This window comes from Heteronotia binoei, chromosome 12, assembly GCF_032191835.1.
Source record: "Heteronotia binoei isolate CCM8104 ecotype False Entrance Well chromosome 12, APGP_CSIRO_Hbin_v1, whole genome shotgun sequence".
Taxonomy (NCBI): domain Eukaryota; kingdom Metazoa; phylum Chordata; class Lepidosauria; order Squamata; family Gekkonidae; genus Heteronotia; species Heteronotia binoei.
Window position 1 is genome coordinate 68,423,964 of NC_083234.1, and position 18,072 is coordinate 68,442,035.

Genomic DNA, 18,072 nt, shown 5'->3' on the forward strand with positions numbered 1-18,072 from the left:
GCTAGAAGAAGAGAAAAAATCACACTGTGCATTTAATACTGGCAAATAATAGCAGCTTCTTTTAGGTTATGGCCCTGTGCAGAAAAATGAAAATGTATGTAAAACAAAAATATAGTGGTGAAATATTAAAAGGTTAATAAGCCCACAGCTTTCCCCCCCCCACACACACACAAAAATCTTAGATAAACTCTCCTGCCATTAAGCTGTTAGCAAAGCTATTAAATTAAATTGCAGTATAATTACATAGCTGTATACCTAGCTAATACCTAGCTATCAAATCCACTGAAGGCTCATTTAAACGTACACAAAACACAAGGGTATGAGACCAAGGGATGAAGGAGAAGAAATTTGCCTTGGGTGCTGTAAGAATCTTAGAGTCAGCTTTGCTCACACTTCATGTGAGTGTAATGGGCTGGTTTTGGCAAGGATGAGGCTCAGTGGCAGAGCACCTGCTTTGCAGGCATAAGGTCCTTGGGTCAAGTCCTGGTATCACCAAATAAAAGTTCTCAAAGAGCAACTGTTCGGAGAGACCTTCTTCTGCCTGACACAGGGTTTCCAGCCCCCTCCCTGGTGGGGGATTCCCTGCTCTCAGCTCTCATTTCTCATTGCCTCTTAGAGCGGCAGCAGGAGACATAAAAATAGATGGCCATTGGCCAGACATGACATCACTTCTGGGAGAGAAACAGGATGTAACACCATGTCTCTCTAGGAATTATTGGAAGTGCTATGCAACGCCATAGAGTTTCTAGTGATTCCTAGAGAGGACTAACATCATAGAATCATACAATTGGAAGGGGCCTTACAGGCCATCAGGTCCAGCCCCTTGCTCAATGCAGGAACAGCCTAAAACGTTGCTGACAAGTTTTCATCCAGCCCCTGTTTGCTGGTATCATTAGTCAGCCAGGGCTCAGAGACAATGAGGACTCCTTAGGAGAAGAGGACTCCTCAGGAGAAGAAGAGCACTGTGTAGCCAGCCTTGAGTTAACAGAAGCTGACCAGTAGGAAAATGAGCTGCAGGCTAGTCAGGATTCACAGCCAACAGCTGGCGCAGAGTCACCAACACCCTCCAGCCCTGATTCAGCTGGTGAATCTCAGCTGGCCATTCCCAGCTCACCAGTATTACCTACACCCTTAGAGCACCACAGACGAACAGAGATACAGCCAGGATAGCAAAGTGCACACCTCCTGGCCCAATGCCAGTTGCTTGCTGATAATGAAGATGAATAGTTGCAGGATTGCTTCTGAGCAACTGGAATATGTACTATAGATGCTAAATCACTGACTGTGCCTTGCCTGACTTCTGGACCCCTGACCTTAAACTAAACACTCTGCTTGACCTGACTTCTGGCACCTGATACTTTGAGCCACTAGCCAGTACAGCCAGTGATGGAGAGCTCACCACTCCTCTCAGAAGCTGAGTGCTGAACTACACTTACTATTAAAAAAAAATCCTAATATCCAGCCAGTCTGAGGTCAAACTACACATCGCATTTTTTGCCAGGTTGAGCCTATGTTCCCTGAACCCAGCAGCTGTGGGAAACAGCATTTTTAACATCCCCAGGCACCCAGTTGGGCTTGGAACAATGGTGCAGGGGGGAGATGAACTCCTGCTTCCCCTTCCATGCTGGTTTTCTAAGCTGAATCAGTGGAGAGGCAAGTAATTTGTCCATCTTTGGAGCTGCACCCAGATCCAGCTGAGTCAGTAATACAGCAGAAGTTCCCTTGCTTAATCTACCCAAAAGATCCTTTGTAATAGGAACTGGGAGTGTTTCTGGATCCCCAAGAACTATGGCCATTCAGAGGAGACAAAGCTAGATGAGCTAATGGTCTGGCTAAGAATGACAGCTTTTTATGTACCTATAAGACATTAATTCAGGAAGTCAGCCTGATTTATTGAGCAAGGAGAAGCCCTGGATGCTTTAAAAATATTTATTGTTATATCTACCGCTGAGCTGAACAAGAGAACTCAACTCTGCGAAAATCCTTTTAACCCTACCTCTGTTTCAGCAATGTTGGGGGGATGGGGGGTGTGAAAATATGTTTTTTATATTAGGTGATGGTTTGTTAGCATTCACTCCTATAGCACTTTGACACGCCCAAAGTAGACCTCAAATGAAAAGCCAGATAAATGATTCTCAAGGACCATTTTTCCTAACAAGAATTTGCTTCCAAAAATTCAAAATTAGGTCCTCTTCTCTCAACATGTTTCAAAATTGAGACTGGTGGTAGGGATGGGCATAAACCAAACCACAAATTGTTGTCTGAGCACAAACTGGACCAGTTCATAGTTCCCAAACGAGGGCTTAAGGAAAATGTGCCTCCCATGAACCTCCGTGGAGGTTTGTGAGGTTCAGGAAGGGTTCATGTGGACTTTGAAAGCATTTAAGTACCTTCAGAGCCTGACTGGAAATGAGCTCCAAAAGGCATTTAAATGACACCAGAACCTACCACCAGCCTCTTGGGCAGACCCAAGAGCTCCAAAGGCATTTAAAGAGAGCCAGTTTGGTGTAGTGGTTAAGTGTGTGGACTCTTATCTGGGAGAACCGGGTTTGATTCCCCACTCCTCCACTTGCACCTGCTAGAATGGCCTTGGGTCAGCCATAGCTCTGGCAGAGGTTGTCCTTGAAAGGGCAGCTGTTGTGACAGCCCTCTCAGCCGCACCCACCTCACAGGGTGTCTGTTGTGGGGGGAGAAGATAAAGGAGATTGTAGGCCGTTCTGAGACTCTGTCCTTAAAAGGGCAGCTGCTGTGAGAGCCTTCTCCAGCCCCATCCACATCACAGGGTGACTGTTGTGGGGGAGGAAGGTAAAGGAGATTGTGAGCCACTCTGAGACTCTTCAGAGTGGAGGGCAGGATATAAATCCAATATCTTCTAAATTACGCAAATGGAGGAAAAGAGAATTAAAATTCAATATCTTCTTAAATTCCTTCAGAGCTTACTTCTGAGTAGGACCCATGACTGGAAGTAAGCTTCAAAGGCATTTAAATGCCTCTGGAGACAACTTCTGGGTTGGCTGGCCTGACTCAACTGAGCTCTCAGAGTGAGCTCTGAAGGCTTTTATAAGCCTTCAGAGCCCACCTCCAGGTGATGCCTGCCCATATGAGGGCAGATAAGGCCTATAAAAGCCTTTAGAGCTTGATCTGGGAGCTCAGTTGAGCCAGGCCAAGCACTTGACTGAGCTCACTCGTGGAGCTCAGTCAGGCCAGCCTCACTTGGAGATGGGCTTCTAAGATATTGAAAGGCCTTTGGAGCTCACTTGGAATAGGACCAAACTGAATGAATATGAACTGGGTCATCCAATGAAAGAGTTCATTGGAGGTTCCAAATCCCAAACCTCCAACGAACCTCCATTTTCCCAGTTTGTGTCCTTCCCTATTTGATGGATTAAAAGGGACAAAGAAAATGTAAGAATCACAATCCAGGACAGAATTAGACCATCTTAAATCCTCTGATTGTAAATGACAATGCCTAGGGTTTGTCAGAGCTCAGAAGATGAGCATGGTCAGCCATGGTTAATACCTGCTGGATCAGTCCCGTGGCCCATCTAGTTCAGCAGCCTGTCTCACAAAGTAGCCATCCATTTCCTCTGGAGAGCCAGCAAAAAGGCATAGAGGCCAAGACCCTCCCTTGATATTGCTCCTGGCTCTGGGGCAGGGCTTTTTTGGTAGCAGGAACTCCTTTGCCTGTCAGGCCACACACTCCTGATGTAGCCAATCCTCCAAGAGCTTACAGGGCTCTTCTAACAGGGCCTACTGTAAGCTCTTGGAGAATTGGCTACATCAGGGGGATGTGGCCTAATATGCAAAGGAGTTCCTGCTACAAAAAATGCCCTGGGATTAAGAGATTTAGTGTCTCCAAATGTGGGAATTTCCCTCTGTCACCATAGCTAGTAGACACTGATAGATCTATCCTCCATGAATCTATCTAATCCCCTTATAAAATTGTATATTCCTGTAGCCATCACTGCATCCTCTGCCAGCAAATTCCACTTTTTAATCACTCTTTGCGTAAAATATTTCCTTTTGTCCCTCCTGCATCTACTGCCCGTCAGATTCATTGGATGCCTTTAGATTCTAGTATTTTGGGAGAGGGAGCAAAATTTCTCTTTTTCAACTTTCTCCACCCCATTTATAATTTTATCAACCTCTATCATGTCCCCCTTAGTCATCTCTTTCCTAAACTGAAATGTCCCAGACTTTTCATAGGAATGGTGCTCCAACCCCTAATCATCTTGGTCACCCTCCAATTTTTTTCCCAAATCTGCAATGTCTTTTTTGAGATATGGTGATCAGAATTGTATTCAGTATTCCAAAAGAGGCCTCACCATAGATCTATACAGAGTAGGGTCGCCAGTCCTACCTGGCTTCGGGTGGAGGATTGTCCTCATGCACACAAAGTGCATGTGGCACAATGATGTCACCTGGATGTGACATCACTGTGCTGGACATGTCATGCTGGAGACGCTCTAGAAATTTGGGTAAAAACTCTATAGTGCCATAGAGTTTTTACCCAAATTGCTAGAGTGTCCCCTGCACAATGTGCCCAGCACTATGGCATCATTTCCAGGTGGTGTAATCAAGCCAGACACATCATGCATGGTGGAACTCTTTGGGGGCAAGGATCCCCCGGGGACCAGCTCCATGCCAGCAGGTTTGGGGGCCCCAAACTGGAGAGAAACTCACCCCCAGCAGGAGGCTGGGAACCCTAATACAGGGACATTGTAATATCAACTGTTTTATTTTCGATCTCTTTTCTAATAATTCCTTACATGGACTTTGCCTTTTTTCTTGCTGCAGCACACTGGGTTGAGACTTTCATTGCGCTATCCGCTATGACCCCAAGATCTTTTTCAGTCTCAGCAGATTCGGATCCCATTAGCCAATACTTGAAGTTGGGATTTTTTTTACCCAGTGTGCACTGGACTTCTTTTAGCACATTGCTCCCCACTCACCCAGTTTGTGAAGGTCCTCTTGGTGCTCTTCACAGTCAGCCTTGGTTTTCCTCATTCTGAATCATTGTTTTGTCATCTGCAAACTTGGCCACTATACTACTGACCGAAAACAGAGTAGGGCTGCTGTGCAGAGGAAGGCAATGGCAAAACACCTCTGCTCATATCTTACCTTGAAAATCTCATGAGGGATTGCAATCTATCTATCTATCTATCTATCTATCTATCTATCTATCTATCTATCTATCTATCTATCTATCTATCTATCTATCTATCTAGCTAGCTAGCTATCTATCTATCATCTATCTATCTAATTGAAAGTAATAAATCTGTCTATCAGTATCTATCTTTCTGTCTGTATCTATCTATCTTTTGATGATACATGATGATGATGAGTGGGTTGGAGAAGGGAGCACTCCCTGGGTTTTTTTAAACAAGAAAGGAAATGACTGCTCATTATCCTGTTTTGATTTGACTTATTCTTTGGCAGCTTCATAGAGCTCTCCCCTTGCCCCTAAAACAGAAGAGCGACATCAGTACTGGAGATTGCTGTCTGTGTAACGTCTTAGGTATTATTTAACAGCCAGTGTTGGCAGATATATTTACAACGTCGTAATTGCTGTTACTCAGCCCAAGCCCTTTGGAAAGAGCAGGATAGCTATAGTGCTTGCTGCAGTTTTGTGAACTACTTTCATAGTTTACCCAAATACTTTTAAAACACTACAAATAAAATGGGAGGGGGCAGCTTGTCAAGAGATTGGACACAAATGAAAGAACGTGAGGCAATATATTATCTGTATACACTAAGTGCTGGGGGTGAGCTGTGTGTTCTCAATATTTACTTTCTTAGAAGTAGTGATGTGATGTGTAAGAAGAAGAGAAGAAGACTGCAGATTTATCAGAGACTCAGAGCGGTTTACAATCTCCTGGCAAAATTCTTATTTTTCATTGTTATTTGTGGTTTTGCAAAAACTCCTGCATATTTTGCTGCAGCTTCTGTGCCCTTTTTTTTCCCTGTGTAATTCTCCCTCAAGTAATTCTAGGCAATCAGGGATCATATATCAGATGGGATTATGTCACAATGTTATATATCCATTACTGACAGCAGATGAAGCCATTTTAGAGTGAGAATCACTTCCTGAACATGTCATATTTATAAGAACAGCCAATCAGGGATCACACAATTATCAGAGATCACAGGATGAACAGCGACAACGGACTTGGATAATGATAAAGATTGTTATGGAATGAGCTGCCCCCTTTTATCGCAATTCTATCCATAATTCCTGAAGTTCATGGATATTCCTCTTGGGCTCTGGGCTGACGGCTTTGTACATTGAACAGCTCCTTAATTCAGTGCTATGTGTCCTTATTTGTAAGTGACTATATATATGCAAATATATTTTCTGTATTCCATGAGTATTTATACATTCTCATTCACCTTTTTTTTAATTATTCCATCACTTCGCCTTCCACATTTAACTCTGCTGTGCTATAATTGCCAAGAAAATCCTGCCCTTTTTGTCATCTTGAGCTTTGTTTTTTTGTGTGTGTGCCTCATTTTCAGCTTCCTAATGATCTTTTAATGAGATGTCAATTAACGATGCAAACCTGGGAAAGCAGGCGTTGAGGGATTGTCGTTACCCTGTGCATTACAATTGTTCAGGTTGTAATAATTCTCTTTATGACATGCCCTCCCTTTCATAACTAATATACTCACTTCCGTAAAGGCAGAGAGAAACAGTTATTTTGTTGGATATGTTCTTGCTAGAATCAACATGGACCATTGCTTCCAGATGATAGCAGGCAGGGCTCTTTTTTTGAGCAGGAACACACAGGAATGGAGTTCCGGCTGACTTGGCATCAGGGGGTGTGGCCTAATATGCAAATGAGTTCCTGCTGGGCTTTTTCTACAAAAAAAATTAAAGCCCTGCTAGCAGGGATCAGACTATCAGGATTCCGTTTCTGACCTTTCGAGCGGATTCAAGGCACACATTTTTGCATGATCCTCATTGAAGATAACTGGAAGCATTCTATCAGGGCTCTTTTTCTAGCAGGAGCTCCTCTGCATGTTAGGCCACACACCCCTGATGTAGTCAATCCTCCAAGAGCTTCCAGGGCTCTTAGTACAGGGCCTACTGTAAGCTCCAGGAGGATTGGCTACATCGGGGGCGTGGCCTAATATGCAGAGGAGCTCCTGCTGGAAAAAGAGCCCCGCGTTCTATTATTGATAGCAGGGAGAGGCTGACATCAGTCTTATATGGTCTCCTAGTTTATAATTAGAATCTACATAGCCTCTTCATGTGTTCTGGTTTTGTAAAGCAATGCTGCCTATTCAGGTTTTCTTCACCTGTGTTAAGGGATAACTAGGGGATAAGGAGCACTTTTCTTTGCATCCATCCAAGCCAGCGGATGGCCAGAGAAGACCAGCCAAGAGTCTTCCAATTTGTTGACCCTGCAGGCATTTTGGGCACTTTGGAGAAGGATAGTGGTAGCACCATAAAATGGCTGTCATGGAGACAGAGCCAAGTACAAAATGTTACAATATCCCATGCCGTATGTCTCCTACCAATCCATTTGCATCAGCCGTGTTTATAGGCAGGCCCATTTTTGCAAGACCACACAGGTTTGTTTGGTGCAGAAACAACAGGTTCATATTTGATCGGCACAGCTGACTACAGTAAATTATACTGTTGAACATATTTGCTGCACAGTTCATAGCATCCCTAATGTGGCACAGTGGTTAGACTGGCAGCAAAGGACTGGAGAGACATGGGTTTAGACTAGAGTCCATCGCCCGGACCTGGATGGTCCAGGCTAGCCCAGTCTCCTCAGATCTCAGAAGCTAAGCAGGTTTGGCCTTGGTTAGTATTTGGAAGGGAGACCACCAATGAATTCTTGTGTCACTAGGCAGTGGAAGGCAATGGCAAAGCACCTCTGCTGGTCTCTTTCCTAGAAAACCAAGGGGTGTCAAACATGTGGCTCGAGAGCTAGATCAGGCCCCCAGAGGGCTCCTATCAGGCCCACAAGCAACTCACTGTCTTCTGCTTCTTTTTCTCTCTCTTGCTTCCTTCTGCATCACAGCTTGCTTTGCCAGGCTTGCTCAATCACACAGAAGCTACAGAGCAAAGCCTCTCTTTTCTTCATTGGCTGATCAGCACATGAAGCAACTTCCGTAAAAAAACCTCACAACGCCCAGCCATTTCATGTTTTCCCCCTGGGTCTTAGACTCAAAGCATTGACCATGAGATTTCTGTAATTCATGTCAATAAATCAATAGTAGGTTTGAAACTTACAGACACACACTTGAACAACACCTGAACAGCATGCGCAAGATTGCTACAGCACAGACATTGTCTCCAGATTCTGATGCAATAATTCGAAGCAAGAGGTGTCAGTCATCAGAAACTGTTAAATAAATAAAATATTGCCAGGCTGCTAATCTCTTAAGCATATTTTATTTTAAGTTTAAAAAAAATCTTTGTGTTTGTGTCCTTTATAAAATTTATATCTCTACTACCTGGCATTACATTTTATGACACACATAGCCCAGCCTGACAAGGTCTCATTTGTCAGATCCGACCCTCATAACAAATTAGTTTGACACCCTTGCATCTACAGGGTTGCCAAGTCAGCTGTAATTTGATGGCTCTTTATACATACAACTGTGCATCAGATGGCATTGTTAACATGAGATATGTATGTCACTGCCCTAGAGCCTGGCTTGGTAAGGTAACTGGTTCGCTTAAAGACGGAGCATGATAACAGACTCTAAATGTATTACTCTTTACAATTAAGTAATCTTATGACAGACTCAGCATCATTCTCCAATTGTGACATGCTTATTGCCTTTGCTGTTCCCCCCAATTGAACCCATGCAAATAATAAACAGACCAAATGTAATAAACAGACCAAATGAGAGTCAATTTGGTGCACGGACTCTTATCTGGGAGAACCAGGTTTAATTCCCCATTCCTCCACTTGCATCTGCTGGAATGGCCTTGGGTCAGCCATAGCTCTTGTAGGAATTGTCCTTGAAAGGACAGGTTCTGGGAGCGCTCTCTCAGCCCCACCCACCTCACAGGGTGTCTGTTGTGGGGGAGGAAGGTAAAGGAGATTGTAAAGCTGCTGTTGTGGTGTCTGTTGTGGGGGAGGAAGGTAAAGGAGAAGGTAAAGCTGCTCTGAGACTCTTTGGAGTAGAGGGTGGGATATAAATCCAATATCTTCTTCTTCAATCGGACACTGAAGCCTCCAGAGGTAGAAAGGCACATAGTCCACTTGCATCTGCTGGAATTGCCTTGGGTCAGCCATAGCTCTTGTAGGAGTTGTCCTTGAAAGGACAGGTTCTGGGAGCGCTCCCTCAGCCCCACCCACCTCACAGGGTGTCTGTTGTGGGGGAAGGTAAAGGAGATTGTAACCGCTCTGAGATTCAGAGTATAGGGCGGGATATAAATCCAATACCTCCTCCTCCTCCTTCTTCTTCTTTTAATCTGTTAAAAAAACATTTTCACTATTTTGCATGCTAATTCACTGCCCACTTCCTATATGTAGCACTGCTCACTGTATATGGCAGTGAAAATTTCATTGTCCGAGAAAATGTGTGTGCACATGAAAGCTTACACCCTGAATAACACTTTGTTGCTCTTAAAGGTGCCATTGACTCTCATTTTGTTTTATTGGTTCAGACCAACACGGCTACCCACCTGGATCTATCTGGATGGCTTATGAGGAAGCCAGGGCTTCCAACAGGTAAGAAATTCCATTGGAAGGCCTGATTCATTCTTTTAGCCAACTAAACCTGATGCTTTCAGATTTATCAACCTCCCTTCTGCAGTCCAAAAGCCCCCCGGTTGACATTGAGTCTCCTTTGTGTCTTTATTTTTATGCCGTTTTGTTTTCTCGCACAAAGGTTCACATTTTTTTCAACACTATTTTTTTCTTTAAAACAACATTACGCATATATTATGCATATAAATAATGCATGCTGTGTCTTCAGGAATGATGTATTAAAAATATACACCTTACAAACAAATTGGCAAAGCAAAGAGTAAAAAAAAAAGCAATAAACAAGAATAAAAATAGAGAGGTGTTTTAAAAGAAACCAACCAGAGTCTGTTCCTACACTCTTTCGCCATACCCACCTTGGCCTGAAAGTTCCTTCAACACTCATGAAAACAAACCAAATGAATGTTGCCGCCTTTGGTCTTTAGATACTGTCTTGCCTAATATCCTGAGGTTTGTCAATCCCCTAAACCTCATTTTCCCTCGAACACGCAATGACATCCCCATAAATCATACTATAGCATAAATATGCAGATTTCGTTTGGGTGAAGACCCTCGTGACGAATAAACCTTTTGTAATTGATAAGTCATGTCATCAGAATCAATAGCTGGCTGAAGACCCTGCAGAATCTGACTGACTCATGTAAGAGAGTTTTGTGAATGATGGATGGCGTTTGAGCAGCTCCCAAGTATCGATGAAATGCATAAAACACTGTCTAAATTACAGCTTTTGTGTTATAGGGGTACCCAAGGAAAAGTGCTCCAGGCTAGCATTTGGGCTGTCTGTGCTTCACCAGCTTGATGCCATGAGAGCCAGCATTCATTCATTCATTCATTTATGTATTTATTTACATTTTATTTATATCCCGCCCATTCTATGCAGACTCAAGGCATACACAATAAACAATAAGCAATATTAAAACAATAAAACTAGGCTTGCCAATCCCCAGGTCACAGCAGGGGTTCTTCTGTTTTCCCAAGCTCCTTCCTGCCCCCAGTCAGCTGGCCGGCGGGGGGGAAGCCCCGCCCCCAGAGGACCATGTGCCTTTCTAGCTCCGGAGGCTTCAGTCTCCGATTGAAGAAGAAGAAGAAGACATTGGATTTATATCCCGCCCTCCACTCTGAAGAGTCTCAGAGCGGCTCACAATCTCCTTTACCTTCCTCCCCCACAACAGACACCCTGGGAGGTGGGTGGGGCTGGAGAGGGCTCTCAAAGCAGCTGCCCTTTCAAGGACAACCTCTGCCAGAGCTATGGCTGACCCAAGGCCATGCTAGCAGGTGCAAGTGGAGGAGTGGGGAATCAAACCCGGTTCTCCCAGATAAGAGTCCACACACTTAACCACTACACCAAACTGGCTCTCCGGTTTGAAAGGCTTCCTCTTGGGATGGTGTGTCTGTGTTACTTTGAAGAAGTTGGCAGCAACTCGTGAGCAGAGAGGCCAATCCCTTGCTTCAGAGTCGCCAGAAACGGGGAGGGGGGGAAGGAATGTCTGCTGAGCACTTCATTATTCCCTATGTGGAGATCGATTCTCATGAGGTATAATGGGAAATTGATCTGGAGGTTTCGGGGGCTCTGGGGGAGCTGTTTTTTGAGGTAGAGGCACCAAATTTTCAGTATGCTCCCCAAAGTATCCCCCAAGTTTCAAAACAATTGGACCAGGGGGTCCAATTCTATGAGCCACAAAAGAAGGTGCCCTTATCCTTCATTATTTCCTTTGGAAGGAAGACATTTAAAAAGGTGTGCTGTCCCTTTAAATGTGATGGCCAGAACTTCCTTGGAGTTCAATTATGCTTGTCACACCCTTGTTCCTGGCTCCGCCCCCAATGTCTCCTGGCTCCACCCCCAAAGTCTCCTGGCTCCACTCCCAAGGTCCCCAGATATTTCTTGAATTGAACTTGGCAACCCTAAATAAAATAGGGTTGCCAAGTCCAATTCAAGAAATATCTGGGGACTTTGGGGGTGGAGCCAGGAGACTTTGGGGGTGGAGCCAGGAGACACTGGGGTGGAGCTAGGGGGGAGGGGGGGAAACGGCACCAAGGACTCCAACCTGTTTTTACTGCCACTAACAAAGCCTTTGGCTCACCACCACTTGATTCACTGGGGAGACCTTGGGGGCAGGTCCGGTTCTCTCAGCCAGACCATCAACCTTGCAGGGTCACTGTGACAAATCCGGGGAAAGGAGCGGGGCAAGCATTTACCCTGGCCTGATATACTTTCAGGGTTAGCGGTGTTGTTTTTCTCCCAACAAGGGATCTTTGGAGCCAGAAAGGACGCGCCTTGTGCCCGTCCTTACTTTCACCGAAGCCTTCTTGACATGCCCCGGCGCCTGCAGCGCGCTGGGCAACCCCTGCTGGTAGTTGAAGAAGTTGACGGCCGTCTGGGCGGCCCTCTGGACCGGCGGGCTGGAGGCAGTCAATGTCCCACGGCGACTCAACAGCGGGTCCTTCCACACCAGCTGGAGCCGTTCAGCCAGCAAGCCCCGAGCCGCCGGCAAGAGCGTGAGCAGCGCCGCCAGCACTAGCAGGGGGGACCCGCTGGAGAGGGCTTGCAGCGGCTGCATCCTTCCTTCCCGCGCGAAAGCGGGCGAGAGCGGGCTTTTCGGCACGAGGCAGCAGGCGAGCCGAGGGACTGAGTGAGCCGCGGCTGGTGCAGGCGCCCGCCCAAATACAAAGAGGCCGGGGCTGTCCCCCGGCTGCCCGGCCCTCACTCCCTCCCTCCCTCCTCCGGAGGAGCAGCTATGGTGAGCGGAGGGCGCTCCTTGGCGCCATTTCCCCCCTCCCCCTCGCTTCCGTTTTTGGGGGGAGCGGGGGAAGAGGCTGGAAAAACTGGGGTCCCCCGCCAGGGCGGGAGGATTGGGACCCCTAAAATAAAACCATCAAATAAATTGCAATGGTGCTACTTCAGATGGATCATATAATATTTTCCTTTCTCAGCGCATACAGATCCTAGGCAGCTAGTACTAAAGTGCGATAGATCCAGATGCGGTGGCAGCTCTTTCCCATTAGATGTTATACGCCATCCGAAACAGTTCTGTCTTGCAGGCCCTGCAGAACTGCGATAAGTCCCGCAGGGCCCTGCTGGCTTCTGGGAGAGTGTTCCAAAGTACTGGGGCTGCAACCGAGAAGGCTCTTCCTCTGGTGGAGTTAAGCCTAGCCTCTTTTAGCCCAGGGACAGCCAAAAGATTTTGAGAGCTTGATCGCAGTGCTCTCTGGGGAACATGTAGGGCAAGGCGATCCTGCAGATAGGTAGGTCCTAGGCCATACAGGGCTTTGAAGGTTAATAGGACCTAGAAACAGATTCGGTATGCAATAGGCAGCCATTGCAGCGCTCTCAGCACAGGCTGAATGTGCTCCTGCTGGAGAAGCCCCATTAGTAGCCTGGCTGCAGCATTCTGCATCAGCTGCAGCTTCCAAATCTGAGTCAAGGGCAGCCTCGTGTAGAGATGTACAAAGCATGGTGCAGTAGTTAAGAGTAGTGGACTCTCAGGGCTTTCTTTGTAGCAGGAGCTCCTTTGCATATTAGGCCACACACCCCTGATGTAGCCAATCCTCCAAAAGCTTACAGGGCTGTTAGTGCAGGGCCTACTGTAAGCTCCAAAAGGACTGGCTATGTCAGGGGGGTATGGCCTAATATGCAAAGGAGTTCCTGCTACAAAAAAAAAGCCTTGCAAAATCTGATTTGGCAAACTGGGTTTAATTCCCCGCTCCTCCGCATGAAGGCTGCAGGGTAACCTTGGGATGGTCACAGTTCTCTCAGAACTCTCTCAGCCCCAGCTACCTCACAGGGTGTTTGTTGTGGGGAGAGGAAGGGAAGGAGATTGCGAGCCACTCCGTGACACCTTCAGGTAGAAAAAAGTGGGGTATAAAAACCTTCTTCTTCTACCACTTTTCAGAGTGATCACAGAAGGTTTGCAGGGCGCAATTGAGTCCAGGTGCCTCGGGAGGCCTGTCCAATCAGGGGTAAGCTCTGGTTGCCTATTAAAGTGGCTATAGTCTCCCTTTACCAGACTTTTGCTACAGAGGGCAGACCTCAACTACAGTTTTACCTGGAGGGGGGAACCACGCCAGCCCAAGAACTTCAAAGGCACGTTTTCAAGGATTTGTGTCTTATGTCTGAAGGAAGTCAGTGTTACCCTGCAAGCTTCTTCACCCATAGGGTGATTAATGCATGGAATTCACTGCCACAGGAGGTGGTGGCAGATACATGCATAGAGGGCTTCAAGAGGGGATTGGATAAACATATGGAGCAGAGTTTCTTGTGAGTCTCCCACATGTACAAATGCAAACTGGTTCCAGGTGTACTTCCTTTCGATTTGTGATCCCACTGTTTGCTCATAGTTGCACTGTAAAATTGGTTTTGTAGTATTAAAGCTGGGGAAATACTACATTTTTCTCCTACAAAAAAGATTAGAAGGAATGATTTCTAGGAAATGGTTAAGATATCATATGTCCATTACACCGTTATCAAAAACATTCAAGCAATATGACCTTGTATGCTAATATGAAGACACCAGACACAATATATCCTGGTTGGCAATTTAGAATGTTCTTACTAGTACTTCAGTAACAAACCTTTGCTAATATTATGAACAGAAAGGGGGAGGGGTTCCAATTAATATTTTCCCATAAAGTATCAAAGTAGTAAAAGGATGCTTTCCCCTCTCCACCCTTTATATGCATGGCAATAGGATGTTAATCTGCTTTAGTGGCTATAAATGTGGAACAGAAATTAGAACTACTTCTCTCTCCATGATTAGAAATAATTTAATTAGATTTTAAATACTGGTCAAGCAGTGGCTTATGATGATTATTACTGTATTGATGGGACATCTAATGTGTGCGTGTTAAGCGCTGTCAAGTCACAGATAACTTATGGCAACCTCAGGAAGAAGAAGATGATATTGGATTTATATCCCATCCCATACTCTGAATCTCAGAGTCTCAGAGCAGTCTCCTTTACCTTCCCCTCACACACACACACACAACAGACACCCTGTGAGGTGGATGGGGCTGAGAGGGCTCTTACAGCAGCTGCCCTTTCAAGGACGACCTCTGCAAGAGCTCTGGCTGACCGAAGGCCATTCCAGCAGGTGCAAGTGGAGGAGTGGGGAATCAAATCCAGTTCTCACAGATAAGAGTCCACGCACTTAACCACTACACCAAACTGGCTCTCAAGGAAGGAGCTTTCAAGGCAAGCGAGAGGCAGAGGCGGTTTGCCATGGCCTTCCTCTGCAAAGCCTTCCTTGGTGGTCTCCCTTGCAAGTGATGACCCTGTTTAGCTTCCAAAATCTAATGAAAATCTAATGAGATTCAGCTATACTATGCTGCCTTCCCTCCCCTGCTCCTAATATCTCTGCAAATACTACTTTAGGCATTAAGCATTTATATCATGGTCAGTGCCTGCCCTACGGCGCGTGGCACCCCAGGCAGGCTCCCTGCCCCCTGCCACCACCGCTGCTGCCGCCAATCGCCTGCCCTCTGCAGCACTGCAATGCAGCGGCGCACTTTATCTCCTGTCCCCCTGGCGTGATCAGAGGAGCACTGTGATGAGGCTCAGCCCTACCCACTTCAACAAGCCCCAGGCTTCTTCTAAGTTCTTTGAGGAGTGCGCTGGAGGAGGCTTCTCCCCCCTCACTTCTGGAACCAAAAGTGAAGGGGGAGCGATCCTCCTCCAGTACAGTCTTCAAAGAACTTAGAAGAAGCCCAGGCCCTGTCAAAGTGGGTAGGGCCAAGCTTCGTCACGGCACTCCTCTGATTGCACCAGGGAAGCGAAGCGCTGTGCTGCATTGCGCTGCGCCGTGAAAGGGAAGGGAGGGGCGGTGGTGGTGGTGGCAGGTGCCGTGGGTCCAGCCCACGACACCAGCAAGAGAAGTAAGATTTACACCACAAGAAAAACACACACACACAAGGACACACAGGGAGGCGCCTGGATCAGTCTCTAAAGTTCATCAGAGTTGCGCAGCTTCTCATAATTCATGAAACTCTTTATTCTCTGCTGCTTTATTCTCTCTACCTCTACTCCACTACTGCGCAACACCCGATGGCCGTTTTCATTTATTTCATGACCTCATAACATTCCACTTGCTCCAGTCAATTATCCACCGTATCAGGTCAACGTGACCACAAATTACACCTGCGCAAATCATCTCAAACCAGCATGCTTCTCAAGTACCATAAATCAAGTTTGTCTGCAAAATATTCCATCCACGCACTTTTCTTTCTCCCTCTCAAACCTTCATTACACTTCTTGTCTACACTTAAATCTACATCACTGCACCTTCTCTGCACTTAAACTAAATCCCCACAGGCAGGGGGGAGAGACGAACTTAGGCATTTGTCTTGGGCACAGGGGGAGCCCAATTCAGTGCCCCACCTCCCAGCACCCTAGGCAAATGCCTAGTTTGCCTAGTGGGTAAGCCGGCCCTGATCCTGGTAAATGACATAAACTTGTTTTTAAGGACAGCAAAATCAATCCCAGTGATCCTGGTATTTCTCATTTAGCACTACTACATAACCCATGTTGCCCCTGCTTTTGTGCTAGGAACAGGTACAAGGGTAAACTGATACAGATTTCTTACTGGTTTGTTGTGGAATGAAGTTTATCTAGACTAGAGCCCACTTCATCAGATGTTAGAAGTGTGGCCTGTACTAGTAGACAGATTGCTATGATCTCAATAAGAACATAAGAGAAGCCATGTTGGATCAGGCCCATCCAGTCCAACACTCAGTCCAACAGTGGCAAAAAAAAAAAGCAGGGGCCATCAGGAGGTCCATCAGTGAGGCCAGGACACCAGAAGCCCTCACCCTGTTGCCCCTCTCAAGCACCAAGAATACACAGCATCACTTACCCCAGACAGAGAGTTCCAACAATACGCTGTGGCTAATAGCCACTGATGGACTGAATGAGAATACTGAATGAGAAGTTCTTTCTCTCATCAAAAGGGATGCAAGAATATCTCATGAAGCAGCAGCAAGAGTGACCCACCTTATTTGGTGCACTGTAGGCAAAATTAGATTTATAACAAATGTCATGACCTGCCTTTCTCACCCGAGGGGAATCAAATCAGCTTCCATGGTTCTGCTAGCCTCCATTATATCCTTGCAACAAAATGGCGAGGGAGGTCTGACTGAAAGTGTTTGATTGGCCTAAGGTCACCCAGATAATTTCCATGGAAGGCAGGGAATTCGAGCCTTAGAGACATACGATGGGTTGTTTGAAAAATCTCTTATTGCATGTCATCTGTCATGGAGATAACCTGGTTGAGGACGTTCTGATTCCCTTCATTTTGGGCACTGCGTCATTCAACATCATCCTGAGGTTGATGGCCAATTTTCAAACACCTAGCTTCATTTTTTGATGAGTTATGCCTGCCATAACCTTAGCTTCAGGGTTGCCAGGTCCCCATTGGCAGTGAATGGTGGTGGGGGGTGAGGCTGTCAGATCCAAGTTAGCAAACTCCTGGAGATTTGTGGATGGAGCCTGGGGAACCTCCGTGGGGTACAATGCTACAGAGTCCACTCTCCAAAATATCAATTTTCCCCTGGGGAACTAATGCCTGTAGTCTGGAGATGAGCTGTAATTCCAGGGGATCCCCAGGTCCAACTTGGAGGCTGGTATCCCTACCCAGGTGTGGAATTCTAGCAGGAGCTCCTTTGCATATTAGGCCACACACCCCTGATGTAGCCAATTCTCCAAGAGCTTACAAGGCTCTTTTTTGTAAGCTCCAGGAGGATTGGCTACATCAGAGAAGTGTGGCCTAATATGCAAAGGAGTTTCTGCTAGAATTCCACCCCTGTCCCTATCTAAGTTAGCTTCCACTGGGAATAGCATTGGTGGGCATAACCCATTCCCTTCATTTTTGGTGCTGGAACTCCAGTGATCACCTTGAAGCTGGTAGCAGCCCATGGTGTCTCTCAGCAGCTCTGAATGCTGGGAAATCTTGTGTATTTTGTCTACGCAGTTTTTATGTAGGGGGTGAATGCTCATTCATTTATGTATTATCATTTTAAAGCTACTTTGGAAGTATAGATTGTAAAATGTATCGTGTGCAAATAAAACACGTTGCTCATGCATCTATCAAAAGTCCTCCTCAAAACTGCAGTAGATTCTTGGAAAGATGTGGCCAGAATTCTTGCCATAGTGAAACTATGGAACAATGCAAAAGAAGATGAGTGACAATCAGGGGTGAATCATGGCAGGAGCTCCTTTGCACATTAGGCCACACACCCCTGATGTAGCCAATCCTCCAAGAGCTTAAAAAATAGAGCCTTGTAAGCTCTTGGAGGATTGGCTACATCAGGGGGTGTGGCATAATATGCAAAGGAGCTCCTGCTAGCATTC